Source organism: Sturnira hondurensis, unplaced genomic scaffold (assembly GCF_014824575.4).
Source record: "Sturnira hondurensis isolate 20B ecotype Veracruz unplaced genomic scaffold, ASM1482457v3 Scaffold0000880, whole genome shotgun sequence".
In the NCBI taxonomy this organism is placed as follows: domain Eukaryota; kingdom Metazoa; phylum Chordata; class Mammalia; order Chiroptera; family Phyllostomidae; genus Sturnira; species Sturnira hondurensis.
This window is the reverse complement of record NW_028073511.1, coordinates 9,961,241-9,987,135: the sequence shown is the minus strand read 5'-3', so window position 1 is coordinate 9,987,135 and position 25,895 is coordinate 9,961,241. Positions and strand designations below refer to the sequence as shown.

The 25,895-nt window shown below is 36.9% G+C and overlaps 1 pseudogene; it reads right to left on the bottom strand.

The window, feature by feature from the left end:
* Window positions 1-1,384: 1,384 nt before the first annotated feature.
* On the bottom strand, window positions 1,385-22,085 carry LOC118994007 (DNA repair protein RAD51 homolog 3-like; annotated as a pseudogene).
* Window positions 22,086-25,895: the final 3,810 nt, after the last annotated feature.

Genomic DNA, 25,895 nt, shown 5'->3' with positions numbered 1-25,895 from the left:
CACACCAATAATCCTAGGAATGCTAGGATTTCTTTTTGATACCATATTGGGAATTTTTGTTTATCTCTCCTCTCTTTTGCATTTCTTGATTTTTGGTCTCATTTCCTTCTCTTCCGTGTTTGTGTGTCATTATTTTTTAATGGTGGATTATGTATGCCCTTCTATAGCCTCAAAAGAGTAAGTAGCAAATGGATTTTTTGAAAACGTCCATGCTGGCAAATATCTTTTATTTTAACATCATCCTTAATTTATAGCATGGATGTGTATAGAATTCTTACTAGGAAATTATTCTCAATCTTTTCCAATAGTTTCTCAAGTTCTACATAGTTTAGCCCCATGTGATTTATGTAAGTGAAAAGGGATAAGCTTTTCAGTATGTGAGAATACTAAATAGCATAGTTATGGAAGATATCATTCTATTCTCAAAAGTTAAAACTAATTGAGTTTGAGGATATTTAAAACTTTAAACCAATGAAAAAATATTTAGGATGAATACCATTTATTATGTTGTTTGATGTGACTTCCCTTTTTTTTTTTACTTTTTATTTAAAAAAATTAACCCCACATAACATTACAGAGTTCAACAGATTTCCGGGTGCTCTGCCCATATGCACAAATTGTAAACTCTTTGTTATAAACACTTCCCCCTCTTTCACTTTCCAGGTGTACAATATATATATATATAGCTTATTTATTTAGTTATTTTTTATTTTGGAACCATCTATCCAATTTTTTTACTTACCTAGAGTTCTACACTGAATCACACCATGTTTTAAAAATGTGGATACAGATAACTGTGAGCTTATTGACTTAACTATTCTTCTATATCTTCATATAGAAGATATATGTTCCAGATCATTTTCTAAATGGAATATCAGTTCCAAGGTTCTTCTTTTAACATTATAAAATGTAAAAAATAAACAAAAGCATATATTTTAGGACCGAGGTCACTAAAATCAGATTGGCCGTATAAAGTGGGTGCTCTCCCCATAAAACTGAGTAGAATGACATGCTGACTGAGTCTACCAGGCTCCCTTCCCGATAGTAGAGTGAGTCATTTTAAGAATTATCAAAGCTACATTTAAGGAGGAAAACACAAAAGGAGTGTAAAAAACATCTTTTCTCCCTAGGATTTTCTGGATATTGGCAAAGAAAGGAGGGGGAAAAAAAGCCTGAATGCTAAGTTCAGATTGGTCACATGAGATCAGCTGTCCACATTTGCAAAATACAATACCTGTCTCATCCCTACTGAATGTTACCTAAAGCGAAAACAAGGAACAAATAATTGCAGAACACTGCCTTAGAAAAACTCTTTCAGAGAATCATTAAAAATATATTTGTTTTACTTAATACATTCCTCATTCATGTATGCCATTGTGTGTGTTTATCTTTTAAAGTGATGAATATACTGTTCATGTATATTACATCTCACAGAATCAATACACATATATGTACTTCGAGCCTGGTCTTGGGATTCCTGTTCCTCTCACTCTCATGACAGTTTCCAGAATTTCAAGGAGCCCTCTGTTTGTAATGAACACGCAGTAGCAACAACAGCATCTCTAAATCCCCGAGGTGTGACTTAAAACAGTACTGCAGATTCCTTCTGGCATGGTGATTTGTACAGTGTTGCCAACCCTTGCTTTTCATCCCAGCCATATTGTACCAGCACGTCCCCAACCTCCCACAATGCTGGTATTAGCAAGGCCTGGCGTCTATGTCCACTGCCATCTGATTGGTTAAAATTATAGCTATTCTGTGATTATTTACAAGGCTGATCATTTGCTGGGGCAGGTAATTTAGTAATGGAGAAAGAAGGAGTAGGTCATCACAGTCATGACAAAAAGGAAAAGCAATACCATCCACTATCACTAATCAAAACTTTGAGTGTTCTAAAAGGAAGTATAGAAAGAGATTAACTTGTGCCAGTATCTCTTTGTAGTCACAACGGTGAAAAAGACATTTGACAAAGAATATTTTCAAGGGTAGAATTCTTCAAAGCCTTTGGGTGTGCCTCTCCCATATGTGTTCCTGCCATGAAGTGAAGGTGCTGAAGGCAGGCAGCAGCGAGGTGTACCATTCTATCAACCATAAAATTTCCCTCTGTACTAACAAACACTGCTTAGCCTTCCACTCCTCCCAAACATTCTGCTCTCGGCACATCTGCTGCCGATTGCATACTGATTCAGCTGCATCAGCATATCTCAGTTTATTTGTAATACACTCTCTTCTTTTAATTTACAGTTTCTAAGACCCCCTCTGTAGACATCCCAACCTCTTTGCTTAGCTCAGAGAGTTTCACCTCTAGGAGTTCTTGAGAGGGCTGGAAACCTGGAGACACCAGCCTTCACCTGATCCACTGGGGACAGGGAAACTCACTAAATCTCACTGCGTTTCAGAGCCAGATGCCACTGTGTACAGTCACACAGAGCTTGTTTAGTTGTCGACTGAGTCATTTGAGGATGAGTTGCAGATCTAATCTCACAGAACCAATACATTATTTTTAAAATATTTTATTTATTTATTTTTAGAGAGAGGGGAGGGGAAGGAGAAAGAGTGGGAGAGAAATATCAATGTGTGGTTGCCTCTCATGTGTCCCCTACCGGGGACCTGGCCCACAACTTAGGCATGTGCCCTGACTGGGAATCGAACCAGCGACCCTTTGCTTCACAGGCCCATACTCAATCCACTGAGCTACACCAGCCAGGGCAGAACCAAGACAGTGTTATTATTATACATTGTGTTAGTTTTCATATCTCTTTGGTCTCCTTTAATCTGATACAATTTCTAAGCCATTCTTTGTTTTTCTTGACACTAATATTTCTAAAGAATACCCCCAAATTATTTAAGAAGTTATTTTATAGTTTATTCATTGATTTCTATTGATTCTTCCTGATGAGTATCTGATATTTGATTTTTAAATTTTAGCCAAGAATACAACCTACAGTGCTTTTTTCTAAAGCATCTTATCGAGAAGCGCATAATGTTAGTTTTCTCCATCATCAAGGATGTTATCATTAATCACTTGGCTAACGAGATGTCCTTCAGATTTCTCCTAGATAAAATAACTTTAAAAAAATAAATCTCTTTTGGAAACTCAGGATAAGTAAGGAAAATACAACTCAGGGTTTTCAGAAACAACTTTTAGTGGAAGCAGTATTTCTTGATTATGAATTCTGATACTAAGTATTAAATACTTATGCTTAGAGTGGAAATAAGTTAAGGAAAATGTATCATAATAAATCTAATGATGTATGTGCCCAATCGCTCAATTTGAAAATTTCCTAAAGAAGTTGGCTCCCTGTCTTGTTAAAAGTTATATGTACAGCTTGTTTAGGCAAAGGGCCTTCATATATTAGTTTGGAGTTTCCGTCTATTTGTTGCTTAAAACACAGGTATGATTTTTTCCTCTACAGTCCCCACTGACACTGTGACTGACAGCTACTCCTAAAAGATAAGTACATATTTCTTCCTTAAGAACCTCTTTTTAAGGAACTGCCACATCATTTTAATACAATTTAATCAGAACAAGGTTATCTGGGTTGACTTCATTATGCATTCACACATTCAATCACACCAACATCACTTTTCAAATACCATCTCTTACAAATGGATGCTGTTCACTTTCTCAACAGTAAAGGCATGACATGTGATTTCCACCCATCACTGGAGACTTAATAAATCACCCAACATATTACAGTTTCACACCAACTTAGCACCTTCATCAGGGAATGAAATTAGCAGAGCAAATCCTGGCTAATCATGAAAAATGCTAATTACCCGCTCACCCTGTAAAATCAGGCATGAGTGATGTGTGGCGAGGGCTGCACAAACTTACAAACACTTGGAAATGCAACACTTAAATAAAGCCGAAAACTGCTTATGCAGAGAAAAATGGAGATCAGACAGAGAGTAAAAGTATACAGCTGGTAAAAGAATTAAGAATCTGCAGGGATTTTTAAAATTTTGCTTTAGAACTATAGCAAGACCAGTAGGGACTTGGGTGACTCCAGGAATTCATTGTAACACCTTTACTTCTAGGTCTCCAGCGCAGATACCCACCTTATGTCACTGTGGGGACAAGTCTTCTCTTGTTAGTAGCTGGTCAGAGCTGGGACAGGAGGGAGCTGTGGAAGAAGTGACCCCAGTTCAGCTACTCCGGGGTAGGGACATCCCCATTACTGACTGGCAGCAGTCAGCTCCCTGCAGGTGCTGGTCTCTACAGAGGGGCTGGGAGCCCTGCAGGTCACAGGATGTGAATCCTGAGCAGGCCTTTCAGAAGCTGCCACCATCTCCTTGCTGCTCAGGCCAGACCCCCAGGTGGGGGTGCTATGGAAGGATTTATCCCTGCCTATGTCAATCTGGTCCCCCTCTCTGGATGGGAGACTCGATCTTTTCCCTAGAGGTGTCAGTTTGTCACCTTTCACCAGGGTGAGGCTTATATGAAGAAGAGAAGCATGTTCTTTCCTAATAATGCTGTTTAGGAGTGTGTGTGTATGTTTAATGTGCAACCTGTATTACTTTTTCCTACTCTTTCTAGCTCCTCGAAAGTTCTGAGCAGTCATGTGACTTCTATACTACAAAGCCCAAATTTAAAAACCCAACAGTCCAATTTTTTAATTTGTGTGTTAGGTCCCACACACTAAATTTGTTATGAAAGGCAATTATCACATTACATTTAATTAAAATGTTCCTGACGAATGACTTGTTCAACCTACTAAAGCAATTATACAATTTATAATTGCAAAGGTAACCCAGAGAAAGAGATTCTTTTGTGGTTAATTTGTGTAATGATGCAAAGGTGATAAAATATTAAATCCCCAAAGAGGAATATGGAAATTTTTCAGAAGATAGATTTGTGACACAATTTAAACTATCAACATAACAAAAAGGAAAAGAGAAAGAAAAAGGAGAAAAGCAAATAAAAGGAGAAAAGAAGGACAAATCAAATCCCCAACTTCTAAATTATCTTTCAAAAAATAAAAAGAATGAATTAATAAGAAAAATGTTCATATGTTCATAACATTGCCATAAAACAAAATTCTTCTGGTTTTAGATTTTTCTTTTTACTTATTATAAATAACAAATTCATAAGTAGTGATGGTCACTCACTTCATCCCATGCCTGTTGCTCCCAGAATGGTTTACATGTCCTGATATATTATATATTAAGATCAATTGCTTGATTGCAAATTTCAGGCTTGAATTTCTCCTCAGCAGAGAAAGAACATAAAAGAACATACATTCTACATAAAAAAAAATTGCACACAGGAGATAACCTTATCTAGCATTTTGTGTAAGATAATGATTTAGGCCACTTAAGAAGACAGAAATAAAAATTTCAGCATTCTCTTTCACCTGTTTTTTCTCTGTCAATGACCTGTTCCCCTAAAAATAAAAATAAAAAATTATAATTCTTTTCAAATAAAGAAAAGGCTTTCTGTACATACCTCAACATTTAAAACACATGCCATACAAACTCTCCATTCCAGGAAAATTGAACTTCCTGTCAAAAATGTTCTGTGTTTTACAAACTATGTTTTACTATCAGTGTTTTCACTGTGCTATGAGAGCATCCTCTTTCCAAATATCCCACTTGTTGAAATCCTCTTACTCCATTACACCTGCATCAGGAAGCAGATTCTGATTCTCCTTCGGCACCAACCATTGTTTATTAAGGCAATTTTAATTTATTCTGAACTCCAAGAGAATTTCTTATGTTCACATTTTAAATCACATTTTAGTTGTTTTTATGTGTCACCACCTCCTTTTAAGGATTCTCAAGCTGGAACCTTACACTCTATCAAGATTCACCATAATGGCTCACAAATATTGGGTACTCAAAACCTGTAGGATAAACACATCTCTGTGCCCTGTGAATCAGTGAGATTAATCTTATCCCAAAGAATCATTCAGATAGCCTTACAGAATATAATGTACCTATTGATTATAGAAAGAAACCAGGTCATAATGACAGAACTTAGAGAATAAGGATCACAAAGCCATGGATTTCAGTTTGAGAATATAGTTCGATCATCTGTGAGTGACATCATTTTGTAAGTGGGAAAACAAAGTTTAAAGAAAGGTGAACGATTACACAGATGATAAGTAGCATTTCCGGGGCTTGAACTTAAGTCTTTACATTTAATTCAGAATTGATTGAATTACTTTCCAATTAAAATTTGTATATTATTTCCAAATATGGGAAACGATGGAGAAAAAGGCACGAGATAAAAGTCAGTGGTCATGGAACTCTGATTTTCAGTGGGAGCATTTGTTGCTGTGTTGTGCACCCACCACACATGCATGGACCAAGAAGACAACTCCCGCCCCCCTGCAGAGATACATCAAGACCATGGGAATTCAGTGTAAGTGACAGGTTCTTTCTTAATGAACCCAGAGATACTGTCAGTTTCTGTGTCCTGTTTAAATGGGAATTTTCATTCTGAGATGTCTTTTTATTCCTTTGTTTGTTTTTTAATACAAACTCCAGGGAACGTACTAACCACATTTTGTTCTCAATGCCTGTCTGGCAGGGGCAGGGCAAAGCTTGATCTATCATTTGTCATTTATCATTCATCATACAAGGTCCACCTGGAACGAAGCTCCCTTTTCTCCAGGGGAAGTTTCATCTACAGGAGACAGAGGTGTCGACCGGTCAATTCTTCAGCCAAATTTGGCTAAAGGTAAGTAAATGTAAATAAATACAGGTATTCAACCATGTTAACGAACTATTTCTTCCTCTTTTATACTTCCCGCTATGCTTTATGAGTTTTCAGTCACCTATGTACTAAATTCATTGATGCGCTCTAAAAAATAATGATTTTGGAAACTTATCCTTACAGTACATGATAAAAAATAATAACATTTGGATTCCCAGAACATCACACAAAACCTCAGTCACCTAAAGATGTAGGAGGAAAAACCAATTCATTTCTTCTGTATATATGAGGTCTGTCCAGAAGGTAGGTAGCCATGTGATATAAAAAATAAAGATATTTATTGAAGAAGATGCAAGATACAAGAAATATTGTACATAGGACAATGATGCTTCTGTCCCCTTCAAAGTAGGGACCTTGGAACTTACAAAGTTCTCCTAGTCACCATCAGCTGCTCTGTCATATTTTCTTGAATCTCATCAATGGTCCGAAACCTCTTTCCTTTCAAAGGTGATTTTAGCTTTGGGAAAAGCCAGAAGTCACAATGCATTGTTCTAGGCTGTAGGGAGGCTGAGTCACCTGGGTGATATAATATTTCACCAAAACCATCAGCACTATTCAGATGTGATGAAACTGCCAATCGCCAGTTGCCCGTAGTTCCTGAACCATCTGAATAGTTTCCACAATGTACGAGCTTAATGCAAATTTGATGCACATTTTTTGCTCTACTAGTTCAGTCATTTAGAAAGTGATGACCACACAGCTTACTCGATAGCATCTACTGCCCTCACTGATGTCACTGTTTGAGCATGAACATTCCCGTTCACTCTCCCTGGCTGCCGGTTACATCAGTGCCATACAAACCATTCTCATTGTATTAACAATGGTTGGACTACTACTGGACAGACCTCATATATCTTTCCACCCTGAATATGCCCAGAAATACAAGAAACACCTTTTATAAGCCTACTTTTCCCTAGAAGAAAAAATTTTTCTTAACAATTTAAGTATTAAGGATCTAAGTGAGCTGAGATTCTGCAGCAGGCAATGCTAATGATGCTAGTCCATTGACTACTTTTGATCTTCAACGTTCTTGAACTTAAGATCAGCAATTACGTATGACAACTCTGTATGTGAAACTTCCTTCAGAATCAGCACATCTTCCTTATACTTCCTCCTAAGAGGAAGTACATTTGGCCTACTCTCCTAAGCCCATGTCAGCACATTACACCTCTTTCTTCCTTCATTTTGAATGTTTCTTCTATTCTTTTATAGGTAATTAGATATTATAGGGAAGTAATTAATTTAGCCCTATAAAGATGAACATGATGGTTTTTTATATTTTTATAGTCTTTAGTCATCTATTCAAAAGGCATCTAAAGCTAAAGCCAAATGTTTTCAAATTGAAAAAAATATATAAATCTTCTCTTTATAAAATCTCTTGCATAGTTAGAAGTCAGCCATTCTTTTTTAATTTTTTTTTAATTTTTATTTATTTATCTTTAGAGGGGAAAGGAAGGAGATAGGGAAAGAAATATCAACGTATGGTTGCCTCTCGTGTGTCTCCTGCTGGGAACTGGCCTACAACCCAGGCATGTGCCCTGACTGGGAATCAAACCGTGATACTGTGGTTCGCAGGCCTGTGCTCAATCCACTGAGCTACACCAGCCAGGGCAGAAGTCAGCCATTCTTTTTCTAAATTATTTATCATTGTGAGTAGTCAAGTTTCTTGATATCAGGCTTCACTATCTAACAGGTTTCATATCTAAGTTTATTTTTCTTTATTCTTTAAAGTGTGTGTATATGTGTGTGTGTATATACATATATATATTTGGGTTGATAACGCAATTGCTAGTTGTACAGTGAAATTCGGCCTTTAGGGTCTTAATGTTGGTATTTACATCTCACATCTATTTAAAAAGTCATCTTCAGTGTCCAGCTACATTTGAATGAATTAATACCTTGTAGAAAGTAAACATATGAGGCAACAACATCACTTAATAGTAAAATATATTTTTAAATAAATCAATTTCTACTGGTAACTTATTAATAGAGAACTGCATTTATATCCTATAGTATATAGGAAGTGAAGATACATGCAAAGGTACATAAGAAATATTTACACATCATAGCCGTCTTAAAGATTTTATATGTATTTTCTTATCAAGCATCACAGCAATTCATGAGTTAGGCAATACTGTCCCTGTTCACAGATGAAGGAACTGGAGGGAAGCTAAAGATCTTGCCAGTGGTCAACCAGGTTGTGTTACAAGTAGAGGCAAGATGGCCTGATTCCAAACCCCATGTCCCATGTGCTATAATGCACATGTTTCTGATCCTCAGTTTATTACTTGACAAGCTGAGGTGACCTCCACAGCTCCTGGATGGGTTCTGCCAACAGATACAGATGCTAAGGTTTCCAAAATAAGTGCAAGCTTGCTCTACTGGAAGTCAATTACTGACTGAACAAATGCAAGGGCTTTTAAAGCTCAGTGGGGCACAGAGATAAGACATAAGGATATGCATAAATAATACAAGACTGAATAGTCTATGTGACACATATTTAAAAAATGCTAAAAGAGTTCTCTGAAAATGTCATCAACCATTTTACTTAAACTCTTTATATCAGAGGTCATTAAGTTGAATTTTGGACAGGTAGTAACCGAAAAATGATAAGGTTGGCAGGGAGCAGGGCGAGGGTGTCATGAATCATGAGTCCCAAGAGTTAAGTAATAAATAATGAGCACTTATAGTGTGTTTTCATGAAAAATCTATTGATCAAGCTGAATTGTAAAATCCTTAGCAATGAACATACCTACTTTGTGTTCTTCAAAGTATCTCCAGAACACAGGAAGTCTTCAATCTTTGTTAATATGTGATTAAGCTCATTAGACTAGCAGAACACTTAAAATATTTCATCTAGAAATGCTTTTATTTTTGAATTCAATGCTTTAAATACTCCTTAAAATTAATTTTACAAAACTGCACTGTGGGCACACCTTTTTGCCAGTCCTTCCTTTTACTATGCCGACACTCTCCTCAGAAACCCAAAGGGCTGATTCATGCCTTACTTTATACTTGTACAGAAAGTAGAGCTGCTATTAGGTAGAAATACAGACATAGAGTTTTTACTCTGCTTGAGACATATTAGAAGGTCTGTGATATTGCGGTAACACAGAAATTACTTTGTTGTAAGAAAAATAATTTTCAGCAACTGATTTTTAAAAAGATTTTATTTCTTTACTTTTAGATAGAGAGGAAGGGAGGGAAAGAGAGGAGAGAAACAGCAATGTACACAAGATACACTGATTGGTTGCCTCTCTCACATCTCCAACTGCTGACTTGGCCGGCCCATAACCCTGGCATATGCTCTGTTGGGGAATCGAACCAGCAACCATTGGATTCACAGGACAATGTCCAACCCATTGAGCCACACTAGTCAGGGCCAGAAACTTATTAATACCATGATTTGTGTTCCCTGTAAAAGAGTTTTCTTTTGTTGTTAATATGCAAGCAAACATTGCAGACTGGTACAACCACTATGGAAAACAGTATGGAATTTTCTAAGAAAACTAAAAATGAACGTGCCTTTTGACCCAGCAATTCCACTATTAGGAGTATATCCTAAGAACCCTGAAACACCAACCCAAAAGAACCTGTGCACCCCGATGTTCATAGCAGCACAATTCACAATAGCCAAGAGTTGGAGGCAACCTAGATGCCCATCAGTAAATGACTGGATCAAAAAGCTATGGTACATTTACACAGTGGAATTCTATGCTGCAGAAAGGAAGAAGGAGCTCCTACCTTTTGCAATATCATGGATGGAACTGGAGAACATTATGTTGAGTGAAATAAGCCAGGCGGTGAAAGACAAATACCATATGATCTCACCTTTAACAGGAATCTAAACAACAAAACAAACAAGCAAGCAAAATATGACCAATGACACTCAAATACAGAACAGGCTGACAGGGTCCAGAGAGGAGAGGGGAGAGAATCATAGGGGAAAAGGGGAGGGACTCACATGAATAAGTATAAAGGACACATGGACAATCATTAAGGTGGGGGGTGGAAATGGGAGGGAGGTGGGGAGCACTGGGGGAGGGGCAGGGCAGGGAATATAAGACAGAAAACTGTACTCAAATAAGAATTAAATAAAATAAAATTTTAAAAAAAGACCTGTTTAGGAATGAGAAAAAAAATATGCAAGCAAACAAATAATATTATCTAATTCACAATCTTAATAAGGAAAACAAATTGCAAAACATATCCTCACAATAGATACAAATTAAATCATGTGAAAATTAATAATATCAATTACATTCAGTAATAATTTTATAATTGATGGATTTCTAAATAATTATTTATGATGTTCTTGTTGTTGAATTCCTCTCTTGAGAGAATGTTGTCAATTCTAATATAATAGATTGGGTCAGATTTGATTGGTGCCTTAATTATTCTTCACTTACACGTTTGGGATATTTATTTTTTCTTCATTGGCTACCTGCATAAATCCCAAAGTTAACTGACCTTACATTTATTCTGGGTAGCTAAGGAAATAACTTAGTGATAGAACCGGAAATTGAATTTTGGGAATTAGGTAAAAGGTTGAATCTCTTCTTAAATCCCCATTAACTTCATTTGCTATTAGAAAGAATATCAGCTATAAGAGGAAGATAAAGCAGTGTATTCACTATTTTTAACTGTAGCCTACAGCTGGCCTCTGATCGCCCATCTATCTCTCACAGAGTAAGAATGTTTTGCATTTGGTTCCTAGTAGATACTAAAAGGCTACTTCAAACAAACCTACTCGTGATTTCTTGTTCTGACAAGGACCAGAACAACAGAAGTGGTGTCCACCTCATCATCAATATCACTGTCAGGGAAGGAAGAGTGCCAGCGCCGAGCAGTCTGCTCAGGCCTCTCTTGGCACCAGCAAGCGTGGTGCTGACAGCTTCTTGGCTCACTGAACATTTCCAACATACCGCACAAGCCATACCCTGAGGGCCTGAATGGGCTGCACCTACGTTTGTCTTGTTACTTAGCATTAAGTAGAGTCATGTATGCATAAAAGAATTTAACAAATGTTCTGCAACCATTTAAGCTGTTGTAATACATTCTTTAATGGAAAAAATGGGCATCCGAGAGATGACTTTTTTCCCAGCAATGTTCTTTAAATGGAGTAGTAGTGGCCCAGTGAGGTAATAACAATGGAAGTTCAGAGTTGGGTAGAAGGCTAAAACTTATGGATATTTCAAGTAGATGACAGGTTGGATTCTTAGGTATTAAAGATTCTAAATGTGTGGGCATTATACTAGACTGTGACTAAAATGCTGGAGATATATGCTGCTCTTTTTTCCCTTCCAGCTTAGTTTCTTTACAAGGCAACTTGTACCAATTTAGGCTAGGTTCGGGGTTGTTAGTTTGGATTAGGGGGAAGATCCATTGTTGACTCATGAAACTTTGACATCTAATTTTAATGCTTTAATTCTTGCTACCAGGCAAATTCAAGGCTCTGTTGAGGGTGATCCCAATCAGAGATCAATTAGTGGGTAATAACCCTGTGAAATCCCAGGCTATATTTGTAGAAAAATCACCTCCACCTCTGCAAGTTGCTGAAGACTTCTGCAAGTGAGGAATCTGTATTTGAATGACTGTATTTTCTTATTTCTGGGATTACTAATGTGTTCTTTTTATATATCCAACAGTTCTTGATACAACTCCAACTGTTTTTGTTTCATAGCCTTCTGTTTATTTCTAGAATGTTAGTCATATTTTTGAGAAGCATATTCAGTTTTATTTTAATTTCCTCTTAGATTACACTTTTATTTATGTTACCTCGGTTGTGATCTCTTATCGGGACCCATCCATTAAATTATTTTTTTCTTATGGCAGCCTTATCTCGAGAAGGAATTCCTTGGCTAATTGATTGTTTTCTGCCCATGGATGCTCCTCTTTTGTTTGCTTTGCACCCCAGGGTTCTCAAGTGAGAACCAGCTCTTATATTTCTGTTTCCGTTGTTTTCTTAAGAAAATACAACCAATCCATTACCAGAGTCAGTGTGGCATTTTGCTCAGTGGTGGGATTTTCATGGCCCTTTCTTGACCCTCCAGAGATGCTATTCACTACAGGCCACAGATTCTGTCCAGGGCCAAAGCCATTCCCAGCTTCCATGTGCAGACCCAGTGCACTGTTCCCTTACAGGGGGTGGAATATTGTTAGAGCTGTTTCTCATAGAAATTAAATACAAAGATGCTATGAATTATTTCCAATAGTACCTCCCTACAGGCTTGCCTTTTTGTGTTGCTATTCTATGTATTAATTTCTGTTCCCAAGATAAAGATATTCTATATTAGATAAGAGTATGATTTTTAAGTATGTATTGTACAGTGAAATAATAATAATATTTCACTGTCATGTTTTGTGTTCTGAGTATGGGGATTTGGTGTAGGCTAACCTATTTATCAGAAGAAAAGCATTTCTTAAAATACATTTTTACTTAACTTTGGACAATGTTACAATAATTTATGTCTACTACAAAATCCAAAGATCAGAGGGAATACAGTAAAGAAATATGTATCTGAGCATGAGGCTTCTAGATATAAGCATGGAAAAACATGAAAAATAATTGTTAAGATTGGTAGACAGAGCCCTGGCCAAGGAGGTTCAGTTGATTGGAGCATTGTCTACAACAGAAAGGACGTGGGTTTGATTCTAGGTGGGACACATATCTGGGTTGTAGGTTTGATCCCCTGTCCTGGCACTTAGGATCCCAAGTTCAGGTGCACACAGGAGGCAACTGATTGATATCTCTCTCTCACATCAATGCTTTTCCCTCTCTCCCTTCCTCTATAAAAGAAATGAAAAAATGTCCTAAGGTAAAGATAATACATAAATTGAACGAACAAACAAACAAACAAACAAACGAGATATTTTACAGTTTCAAGATATTTAACACAGACCGAAAATTTCAAATATTGAAACATACGTATTGGGGTCAATTTATCTGTTGATTAATCAATCAATAAATAGATAAATATAATGAGCATGGTTTAAGGAATTCTGAGACTTGATTTCCTGATTCTTGGGTGTATAACTCTTCAACAAAAATGACATGCTCAAAAATGTAATTAATAAAGTACAATTGCTTTATCTTGCAAAATATTTAAAAAATAACTTATCTTACTCTAGAATATTGTAAAGCATCATGAATTAGTTTTTGATAAAATTGTTGATTTTAAAAATCTAGTATCACATTAAATCACCATATTGCTTTTGTGCAAACAAAAGCTTAAATTAGTAGCATGAATCTTCACAATAAGCCATAATATCATGGTTGGCAATAGACAGACATGAGCGGAACAAGGATAATGGGACAGGTACAGAAGGTCACCAGGACAGAAAGCCCTGAGTGCCTAGCAATGGGCAAAAGTGAGACACAAAGGACCTCACCCCCAGGGCAACCTTTACTCCCCTAGCATATCACAAGTTAAGAGGTTTGGACCCTCTGATGTTTCATATCTCTGGTCATGCAGTTTGAACCCTCCCCTGGCATGTTGCTAGTCATACAGGTTAGACTGCCTTAGAAAAGAAAAAAAACAAGGGGCCTGGGTAAAGCATTAAGCCCGCAGGACAGTGAAGTTCTAACCTGAATCAAATACATAGAGGCTTAATTGTGTTTCAGCCCCAGGCCCAGAAAAGCAGCAAAAGCAGACAAGCAAGCCCATGGCTGACATCAGGACCAGCTGCACTGACTGATGACCCCCTGCCCTGATGCCAACCAATCAGTAAAGACCATAACCCTGAAAGGACACAGCTGAAAAGCTGATGAATATTTTATTGGAAGCCTCCCCTAAGACCTTCAGATAAATACCCTCGAGATGGAGGACCCAGTGCAGCTCTCTCTCTGGAACATTCCTGGGCCTTCTTCCCCCGCCATCCCCCCACATTTTCCTTGCCTCTCTTTTTCCTGTTTTAAGGGCCTCTCTTTCATCTCCATAACTTGTTCCCTGAGCCCAAACAGCTCAACTGGCTGACTTTTTCCACGGCTCACTTCTTCTACTTCTGTGACTTTCTAAATAAAATTTTGCTTATATTTGAATCTTCCTTGCCAGAACTCAAGTACTGAGGTTGCTGAACCAAGGTCCAATTGCTGATAACACTCCGACACTGTTGTTGCTGCCAACAGTAAAAATCAAATGATTTGTTGATTTATTCAATTTAAAATTGCAAGAACCAAAACAGGAATAATATTTTTTTCCATTGGAAAGAATCCATTTCTTTCAAGAATTTATGTATTGATCTTATTAATGTTAACAAACCTAACAGGAGTCCAAATTTCACTGTGGCCAAACTCAAAGTTTCGTGTGCCAGTTTTTTAATGAGAATGTGAATATGTGTAAAAATTAATTTGAACCATTCCTTGACTTAGTCAACAAGTATTTCTAAGCATCTACTTTGCATAGAGCATAGGTAAGTTTTAAGTGAAACACAAACTAAGCCACTCTTTATTCTATACCAAAACCTGCTATTTTTCTCTATTCCACAAACTTTTCTCTGAGGAATTTTCTGTCTCATGGAACACCCACCCTTGGTGAATCAACTTTCAATGTGTAAGGGCTCTATTGATAGTTAATAAATTAAATCAGTAAAATTAATTTCTATAATTTAAAATAGATAACACACATAATAAATAATTTGAGTGTAAGAAAGAGACTATAACTTTAAGCAAATGAGAGTGCCATAAAATGATGACATTATATTGGATCTGTAACAATAATTTTTTGTCTCATAGAGAACACAAGAAGTTGTTTTCCACATATAAGCTAGTAAAGAGAATGTGTCCAGCATTCAATAAATACTTGGTGAATTTAAGTGACTAGCATTCTGAGATATTCCATTTGGGAGATTCTCAGCCATCAGGTCCTCACGTCTTCCCTCTTCCGCCTCTCCTTCAAAGCATGTGTTCTACCCTTAATAATGCCTTTGGAATATGTAGATAAAGACATGGACTTTCTTTTTTTTTGTTTTGATCACATAGCATCTGCCATCACTCCACATGTCCTTCCCAGATTGCCTGTGACAGAAAATGTCACAGAGATTGTATATGTCAATATTTCTCCTAGTTGCTCCCAGTTTTATCCTTTCCCTTATCTATTTATTCAAAAATAAAACACATTTTCATAAAAGGATTGTGTTGAAATTTCAAGCTCTATCTTTCTTAGACGTCTGCTCTTCTCTTCTAAATACCAAGATTTACATATTGCTAAAAACAACATTCAGCCAAGTAAACTTAAAAATCTAATTGGCCTTATTAAAAGACTCATGAATAGTACAGTGGTTCATCCAGCAGCGATGGGAAGGGCACTTGAGGGTTTGTACAAAATGGACCACTTTTATAGGAGGAAGTGTGGGGCAAGAGAGCAATTAGCAAAGGCAAAGAAAGAGATCCTTTCAAGCCAGCAAATCTTTCTGGGGTTAAGGGACCAGCAAAGTTTTTATCATGCAGACTGCTTCTTCTTCTTATGGGGAATAGATAGGCCCCATATGACAGATTACCTCGTTGGTGTTGACCAGAATATTCCAGACTGGTTGTTGAAGATTACATTTCTGGAGAAGTTGAAACCGCAGTTATGTTAGGTATTAAATGTAGGTTTTGTAGGGCAGGCTTCTAGCATAAGAGATGCCACTGGGGCTTGGGAGTTCGGTTAACAATATCCACATTCAGTTTTACTTTATTACTTTCATTGTCCCAAAGATTTATATATCAGCAAGGCTAATTCCCATTTAACTTGAAGGGTGAAGTTGGGATGGCAAGAAGTAAAAAAGACCTTTGAGGTGGCAGTAGCCTTTTGTTGGCTACTGAAGGTTCACTGTTTTAAGGAGGTGTTTCAAAGGAGACAGTGGAGGACTCAATGGTCTGGTTGAATTCATTTCATTATAAAATTACATACTCTATAATTACTCATCTTATTCAAACAGCACTCATAATAAGTCCTTTCTCTATCCCCAAACTCTTACTAATTTGTTGTCCTATTTCTTTCCTTTTAGTTGCCATGCTGAAAGAAATTATTTAAAATTACATGAAATGTACTATTACAGTAACCAAATTTAGAATACTCTGTTGGGAAATAATGTAACTTGGTGAATACACTGATAGTAAAAACATAAATCAAAGAATAGTAAGAGTTTTCTGTAAAATTAGATTCACAAAAATGATGTCAAAAGTTGGTGCTCACATCATCCATCTGGGCATTCTTAATCACCAGTGTCCATACTTAGCAATGAAATATTTTAAATGTTAAGGCATTTTATAAACTTACTTTTAAAGAAAACAATCTTATCAGGTGGGAGAATTTTAACGTGCTTGCAGTGAACAAAATTAACTATGTATCTCCAATGTCATCTTTTTGGGTTTCATGTCAAACCCTAATTCATTCACTGAAAGCATGGCTCTTTGACATCCATCAAAATGATCTTTAGACTGAAAAGTGCAATATTGAGAAAAAACTATCCATAAGGTAAAATCAATATCATGTGCTACAAGATCATGAGCAGAGAGTATGAAACACCAGATTACAATCCTAGCTCAGAAATTTCATAGCTGTGGGGTCTCTTTCGCAACTACTTACTCTCTTTCTTTTTTTCAAGCAGGTTCACTGCAGGGTTGTTCTAAGAGTTTGAGATAAAGTAGCTAGGTGAATGTTGGGCACTCAAGATACAAAATGATAAATTATACCATATTCATCATTACAGAAATGATGCTAGGGACATATGTCATTTTTCTATCCCTTCAGTCAAAATTCAGACACTGAGATATTCTGAAGCTACACTTTGTTCACAAAACATCTTGCAAACTGTTATATATTCAAGACTGCAGAATAAAGTCTTTATTTTTCACACTAAATATAAAATAATGCATTTCTTCACCTTATGAGCTAAATTCAGACATGGTAAACATATTATTTGAGTTACTTATAATGAAGAATAAAAAGCATGTTAAAAAAGTTTGTAACTAAGAAAATCCCTCTGAACACAGAAAGCTTGGTTGATTACCACAAAAACAAAAGAAGCCCCTTAAGTGTTATTTGAAGCTTTCCTCAAAATAAATCTACAATGTCATTTTTGGACTGTCAACTCAATAGATATGAGTAGATTAAGAACAAATTAATGGATTTGTTAAAGTGATGAATTGAATTTATTTTTCATACATAGAAAAGTCTCTTATTTTGGAAAAGGTATTTTAGAATTAGTTCTCCTAAGTAAGTGGGCTTATTATAACCATACTTATACATCTGCAAACAGAAAATAAGTGGAAACAGCTCGAGGTTAACTGGTCGTGACAGTAACACAGATCATCTGGGCACAACAGGACTGCACACAATTGAGTTTAATGTCATTCTGTCTAGCATAAACACCTTTACCAAGTCACATGTCAGCTCTCTGTCTGTACATTCTCTGAAGAGGCAGTCTACCAACAACACAGGTGTCAAATATAACCTACTATTCTGGTTATTTACCTTCAGAATTATATATAGTCTTTGGTTTAAGAGGACAGCAGAAGCCTTGACGGTTAGTGTGTTAGTGAGGTAAAGAAATTTTAGAGGGATATTTTAGCCTGAGTTAAGGTTAACATACCTTGACCTCTATGACTCAAAGGATAGCCAGGTCTACTTGGGAATGTCACCTGACACTGTGTCACCACCTCACATCTGCCAGATCCTGACAACAACCCACTTTGGGGCTAATATCCTGAAAAACAGAACTCTCTTGTGACTTATGTTTGACCTATCTGCAAGTATTTATGAACACTGCCCCCAAATCAGTTATTCTAATAGGAATTTTTAGAATTAAAATGATTTCCCTAGTTACGGTTATTACATACTGATCTAAAGAAACCAAGCAGGAAAATTTGTGGGCCAAATAATTTCACTGTATTGATCACATGTAAAATAGTAACCCTAATTTTATACTGTGCTCTTAAAAATCTAAAGAAAAGAAAAGATCACAATTACAACACTAATGAGAGCCAAGAGGGAAATTTTCTCAGGAATGAGTGTGTTATATAGAAAGTTTATAGTTAACATTATAGATAAAAAGTGACTGCTTTGCTAATCTTCACTTAGACCCTATAATATTTTTAAAGGGGATATTTTGGTGGTATTTCACTAATTATGAGTCATAATATGATCAAAAGATGGTTTTTAAAGATTCAAGAAGTCAGAAAACTTTTCCCTCTAATTTTGTCAGTTCAGTTATTCATGTCTTAAAACCAGGAATATAAAGTCTCACTATGTTATGTGGAAAGCAGAGTAATTTACAACTAGCTGTAAAAATAAAGACATATAAATGTCAGAATTACTTTAAAAAAAATCTGTTATTTGAGAACCATTTAGAAAGTGAGAATTGCATAAAAACTAAAATAAGATTGTACATAGCTTAAAATTTCTGAAAATTAAGTTGAATTTCCCCCCTCAACTTAAATAATTGATATTATATTTATATTTGAGACAAAGTTAGGATATATACCATGATAATCCTTTCTTGAAATCAAAGTCTGATTATGTTTATTGTGTATTATTGAGTAACAACAGTGCTCACCAAATACTGCTTCCTCATACTTCTCTGCCCGCTCAAGTTAGTGGGCACACAGACATCCGCAAACAGTCAGCATGGTCTGAGTTATTTCTTGGCCTAAGAATATAAGCCAGTAAGCAGTATTCCTATTCCATCCTATGGAATAGTGTTACACGCATCTTATAAATTGGGAAATTGAGAATAGAATGTGTCAAAATAATGTGTTGTCATTCATATGATGGACATTGTGATTGAAAATCTTTGTCTTGTGATCAAACAGAAAAACATTCAAGGTGTATCTTTGCCACTTAGTTCTTAAGTGATCTTGGCCAAGCTAGTTAATATCATATAATGTCAGATACCTTCAGCTGGAAACTGAGTATTATTATAGCACCTCCCTATAGGACCGTCATGGATTAAGTGATGTACTGCATGCTAAGCCCTTAATGTGTTATAAACACTCAATAATAGAGTGCTGTTTTCCTTATATTGTTAAAAGCCCACAGGCTGTTTGACATTTTTTCATCTTTCACTTCCTGTTTGACATCTTTTCATCTTTTACAATTGGGTTAGGACACAAGAAAAAATCAGTTTTAAGATGAGAAATTTTCTTATTTCAGAAAATCAAGTATAATTAGGTTTTCCAGCATGGCACAAAGATATAAATCCTTACATGAATCACATGAATAGCATTCTTTCCTTGGTTCTTTTCTCAGTTTTCTTCTTCTTCTTTTTTAATGTGAACAATATACTTCTTGTCTAAATACACGTTCCTGTCTAAAAATAAAACGTTGCAGAATTATAGATTATGGATCCCATAGTAAATTTTTTAGAAAATATTTGTTTTTATCCCTTTATCAATGTTAAAAGAGCACATTTTAAGGAAATAAGCTAGAGATGTGATAGGAGTTCCATTATTAAGATTCCTTTGTTAAGATGTCAGGGAGTACTTGAATAATATTTGTACCTAAGAAGAAGACGTACGATAAAGGTGATCTTCTAAAATGACTAACACTGCCAATTGCCTAAGTATATCTTTCAATTTTCCCAAGAAAAGTTCAAATTTTTTTTAGCAATGAGTATCTTTGAATTGTTCTTGAAATTAAAATCTCCTATGTCTGATTAAATTTGATTTTAAATCACAGCTCTAGAAATTATATATTTATCATCTATCTATCTATCTATCTATCTTCTATCTACCCCTCAGAGAACTAGCTTTACCCCCACCCCAGGTAATCAGCAACCCCCGAGGAAGCAGAAAACAGTAGCCCAGACTTGACTAATGGTCATAATGTCTGAACCTCGGCCGGCTAAAGATAAAATCTTCATCCATGTGAGGGAAATGTGGATTGGGAGGCCTCCAGTAAGCACCGCAATCAGGGATCAAACTTATAACCCAGGTATGTGCCTTGAGTGAGAATCGAAACCACAACCTTCTAGTGTATAGGATGCCATTCCAACCGACTGAACCACCAGGCCACGGCAGATACCATCTTGACTTAAGTTATGTTTTAGCTCCTGAGCCCTAAGGTAGAACAAACTCCCAGATAGTTTCTTATGAGACCAAACAGAAGGATGTGGGAGCAAACTTCAGAACTGTGTTCAAGACCTGAAAAATGATTTACTACCCTTACATCACATTGAACCAATCAGCTCCAAACATGAGTCTGAACACTTGAACTGCCTGTGTCTTATAATTTACTCAATATAACCCATAACCTACACTCCATTGGGAAGTCAGGGTTGTAGAGTATTAGCATCGGTATTGGCCTCCATATTGGCCAATTCGATATTAAACTGTTTTTCTTTCTATACTGCAAACTCTTGCTCATGCATTTCTTTGGGCCAGTGTGTGCAGGCTAAGAGACTGAAAAAAAAATTAGGGTCCTAGTGACAATTCTGTTGATTTTTCAGGCCCACTCCCCATCTTATTCTAGTTAGAGTTAAATCAAGATATATTAAATTTCCTGTGTGACCCATATTTACTTATCTCCCTAGTCATTATATTTATATCTTAGTGTTAGGATTTTCCAGGGTGGGAATGTAACCCAATTAAGAACAGATCATTTTCAGGGATAAGTAAAGAAGTTGTTCGGCAAGTAAACCTGAATAGTCTGTAGAGAGAAGTCCAGCAGAGACAAGCAGACCCAAGAACTGGAGAAAGAGCATTTGAGTACCTGGATCTAGCCTTACAGGAGGTCAAAAGTATCCCATCTGAATTCCCATATGCAGATGACAAATATATACTTTTTTAATTTGCAACAGTGCTTATTCACAGACTTTTATTTTTCTAATTTTTTTCCAAATGTACTTAAGTGGGGGACTCTAAATTTAGTGTGCATAAGACTACTGGAAGAAACCTGTTAGTTACAGATCTAGGGCTGTAGTCTTAGAAATTATCAGTTAACTATTTTAGAAAAGAACCCTGGAATATGTATTTTTTAGCCAATATCTCATGTGTTCCTTATACATATGAAGGTTTTCATACCTTAAGAAGGAAAACTAGCTCAAAGAATTAATAGATTATGTAATTTAATAATGCTTGAAAAACATCAATCATAATGCTGGATACAAATATTAGATCTCTTTTTATCCCTGTAAGTATATATTCAGTTAGTATTATTTACTTTATTCAATCAGATTACTGAAAATATGAAATCAATGACTGTATTTTTAAGGAGGCAGACTTCTGACCAATACTTCAGATTGTCTTTACCTAACACTCAATACCAGGGCACCCTAACAAATGATCATTGAAATTAATGATTTCATTTTGTACCAGGCTCAGTGCAGCTGTTCCAGAACCTTTGAATGTGAACTTCTCCTTCTCACTGCTGAGGGCCGCCATGGCCTATGCCACTGCACCACCTGCTCAGCAATCACTCCCAGCAGCTGCTCTTCTTGCGTTGGCACCCTCCTGCTGGCCATCGCTGCATCCCATCTGCACCTCTCCCTGGCACTGCTGAAAGTGCAGCACGTTTCACTCGCTGCTCCCACACAGAGGAATTCCTCAGGCATTGCCCCTTGGAGATTTAGAAAACCCTTTGTGGAACATCTATAGAACTGACTCTAAAAATCCCTTTTGTCTCACACTGGAAAATGTCATACTATTAATGAGTTTTTAAATTTGAGGGGGTTTAGGTCTTGTTTGCCACAGCAGAAATCACAAATGCAATTTTAAAGATACTTGGTGTTCAGATAATAATACTCCTAAATAATAATGATTAAAATAAATGAATTTTATTTTACATATTTATTTTTAATATCAGTAGTAGTATCTGTTTTCACAAATATTGTCATTATTGAGACGTAACATTAGAGATTTATTTCAGGATTTTCTGTTGTTCTTCCCAAAGGAGAGAGACCAAATATATAAGTCACTAGCAATTTGTTTCTAAGTTACTCTTTTCTAAAAGTGAAAGCCCATATTTTCATTTACGTTCTAAATGTTAAGATCTTGAATTGCTACTACTATTGCTGCATAATCTGGATAGGACTACTTTCCGTTTAAGCTCTAGATTTTAAGATCTAGAACTGAATTACTACTACTATTGCTGTCCTGTAATCTATATAGGACAGCATCTCCATCTTTCAGGACTGATGGATGCCAGTGGAAGAGAGGCAAATGGGGAAGTAGAAGGGAGTGTGCCTTACAGTACCTCCAGCTCAGCGAGTTAACCGCTCTGACTATAGATCCAGAGGGAAAGATTCACTGTCCCAGAAACTATTCAGACACTGGGGAGCCCACCTCCTCATCCAAATGTGTTTTGTAGCAAAAATGTGCAAAGCTCATAGGGTACTCAGTGAGACTTAAAAATTTTTGTTTCATTTTGCATTTCTTACATTGTTTAACATTTCCTAATTTCTGTCCCTCTTTCTTGTCCCTGACTTTCCAAGTGACCTGCATCTAAGAGACCTTGTGGTCTCCTCAAATCAATATGACACAATATCTGACCTGGAATATAAAAGATGAAAAGGAACGGATGAGGCGTAAGAACTGTCGAGTTAAAGAAACAGTAATGTATGCAGGGTAAAAGAAAAATTGCCCCTAAAACTTGCTACGGAATAGGAAGGAAAACTGTATTCAAGACTATTGTAATAAGGGTCAAGACCCTTCAATTGCAAGAGGGAAGAGAGATTAAATTCAAGTCTCAAAACAAAAGGCAGAAGGATTTTTAAAGGCTGGCATGAGTTAAATGAAAAGTACTGGAGAATCTGAGAGGTAGGTTGGTTCATGTGAGTGGCCCATGTGAATTATTGCTTACTGAAATTAGGGTCCTCCTTTCCCACAGCATCCGGGAGGTGGAGACTCTATTTTTTCTGATGGTTACAGTACAAAGGATAGTTCCAAAGTCCTTGAAAGAGACATTCCTGGATTACAGAAGCTCCACATCTCAGGGAGGCAGAGAAAGAATTTATAATTGCAAGTTTTCTAAAGTAAATGTTCTAATGAAAGTGAGGAAAGGGGCCTGTAGTCAGGAATACCATTCAACTCATTAATATGCTTGTGGTTTTTGTTCTTTTCTTTGTATATATTCTACTACATTAAATAATAGTAGTGGGTTATGCCTCTACTTCTTATAAGCTTTCTGGGTAGGCAAATCTTGTTTGATTCAGCATATATTAGACACTGAAATGAGGAGAGAAGATTGGTCTCCTTATGATTTGTAACTTTTCAGACACAAATTGCACTACAAAATAACAAGTAAATTTATAATATACAATACCTATGCACATAATGTTTAAAATAGACATTTTAAATAAAACAGGCTCAAAAAAATTAACACTGCAGAAATCCACAACAAAAATAAGAAGTCTCATACCAATCACATTAAGAGTTATGGACAGAATAATAATACTAGATGACATTTTCAAAAATATGTTTTGCATTTTGACACAGCTATTTTAATATACTGGTCTTGATACAGGCTGCAGCCAAGGGGGGGCCCAGGAAAGATTTGGAATGGTGTCCAGAACTCAAAATGTACAGGAATATTGGAGGAAATATTAAGGTGTCCTCACCTCCCACCCCCACAAGCTGTCAGTTGGGGGAAGGGATGAATGGAGCAGGGCCATTGAGAGCTGTTTTGCATAGTAACAGTTTTGCAGCTAACCTCTGGAATGGTCATTTAACATATCTATAACCTTTAACTGGTTTCATAGATATGTTAAATAGCTGTGGCCAAGTTTTGGGCCAGGGAGGAGTGGCTACTGAGGATGTAACTGGGGGCTGATGCTCAGAGAGAGTGCCTGCGGGAGAGCCATGCGGCTTCAGCAGAGTGCAGACCCCCTCTTGGCCAGGTGAAAGGGAAGACCACGCAGCTTTGCCAGAATGGAGATCCCTGCGGCCAGGTGAAGAAGAAAGACGTGCTTTCGGTGGAGTGCGGCTTTGGTAGAAGAGGCCCACACGGCTTTGGGGTGCCCCCTTTGGCTGAGTGGCCTGGAAAGCAGGAGAGACTTTGACTGGAACTTGGTACAAAGAACTCTTGCCAGTGGAAGGTGTCGCATGACTTTGGATTACTTGGAGATCCTGCCTAGACAGGCAGGCGACACAGCTCACGTGCCAGCGACCTGAAAAACGGACGTGTGCTCTTTTCCTTATTTACGGTACCCGGAGTTGAGACAATGGGAGAAGGGAGCGCTGTGTGTGTGTGTGTGTAGGTGTATACCCTTAAAGACTTTAATATTTTAAGGAAGGCATTAGGCCTGAATAGCATTAAATAAACATTTTGTTTCCTTTTCACAAATCTCTGGCATTGAGAGATGTGTTTCCAATTGGCGGCGGACAGAAGAGCCCTATAGATATTAGTGTATCGTCCTTGGGAGGGGCCCCTGTTTTCTGTAGCAGTTTTTGGCATCCCTCGGTGGGCCAGGTATTGCCCCCCCCTTGGGCCCTTTGTTCGGTGACAGTCTTAAAACAGATGCATCAACTTTCCCTCTCTAAACACACACACAAATACCGACACTGGAAAGGCTACAGTGACATGTATGCTTTGTGTGAAAGCAGACAGGAGCACAGTTATGAGAGCATAGAGATGGGTACAGGGTTACCTAACAAAGAACTGGGATGGACCAGGAGGCTTCCTGCAACAGAAAACCTTAACCATTAACCTAATCGAAATATGCAGCAGCAAGTCTGAGTTGCTTTCCTGACTATAAAAAATATGCTAAACACTTCTGTGGCTTGTTTTTCTCTACGTTTCATCAGTGTAGGCACATCTAACACAATGAGTAATATTGAGTTGAGTTACTGATACCCCAGATTATTTCACAGGACTTACTCTTCTATGCAAAAGGCCCTTCTGATCTGCTGATGTTATTAAGTCCCCTGTATGCTCTTGGTGACCAATTTACTAATTAACTAGAAATATCACCTTCACTAAAAATACGTAAGAGAGAAGTGGTATTTTTATTTTTGTTTCATTGTATTTATCTGTTTTAAAATCATATGAACTGCTAGAGGATAGCACTTGAAAACCTAGACTCTGAAGCTTTACGGGCCTGGATTCCAGTTCTGCCACTTCCTAACTCTGATATTTTTTATTTAAACTATTTCTTAGAGCCACAGCCTATTTCTTTGTAAAATAGAAATAACAATAGCCCCTACTACCCAAGAATATAGTTGTTTTCTAAGTGGACTAAGAAAGATTTATAAATA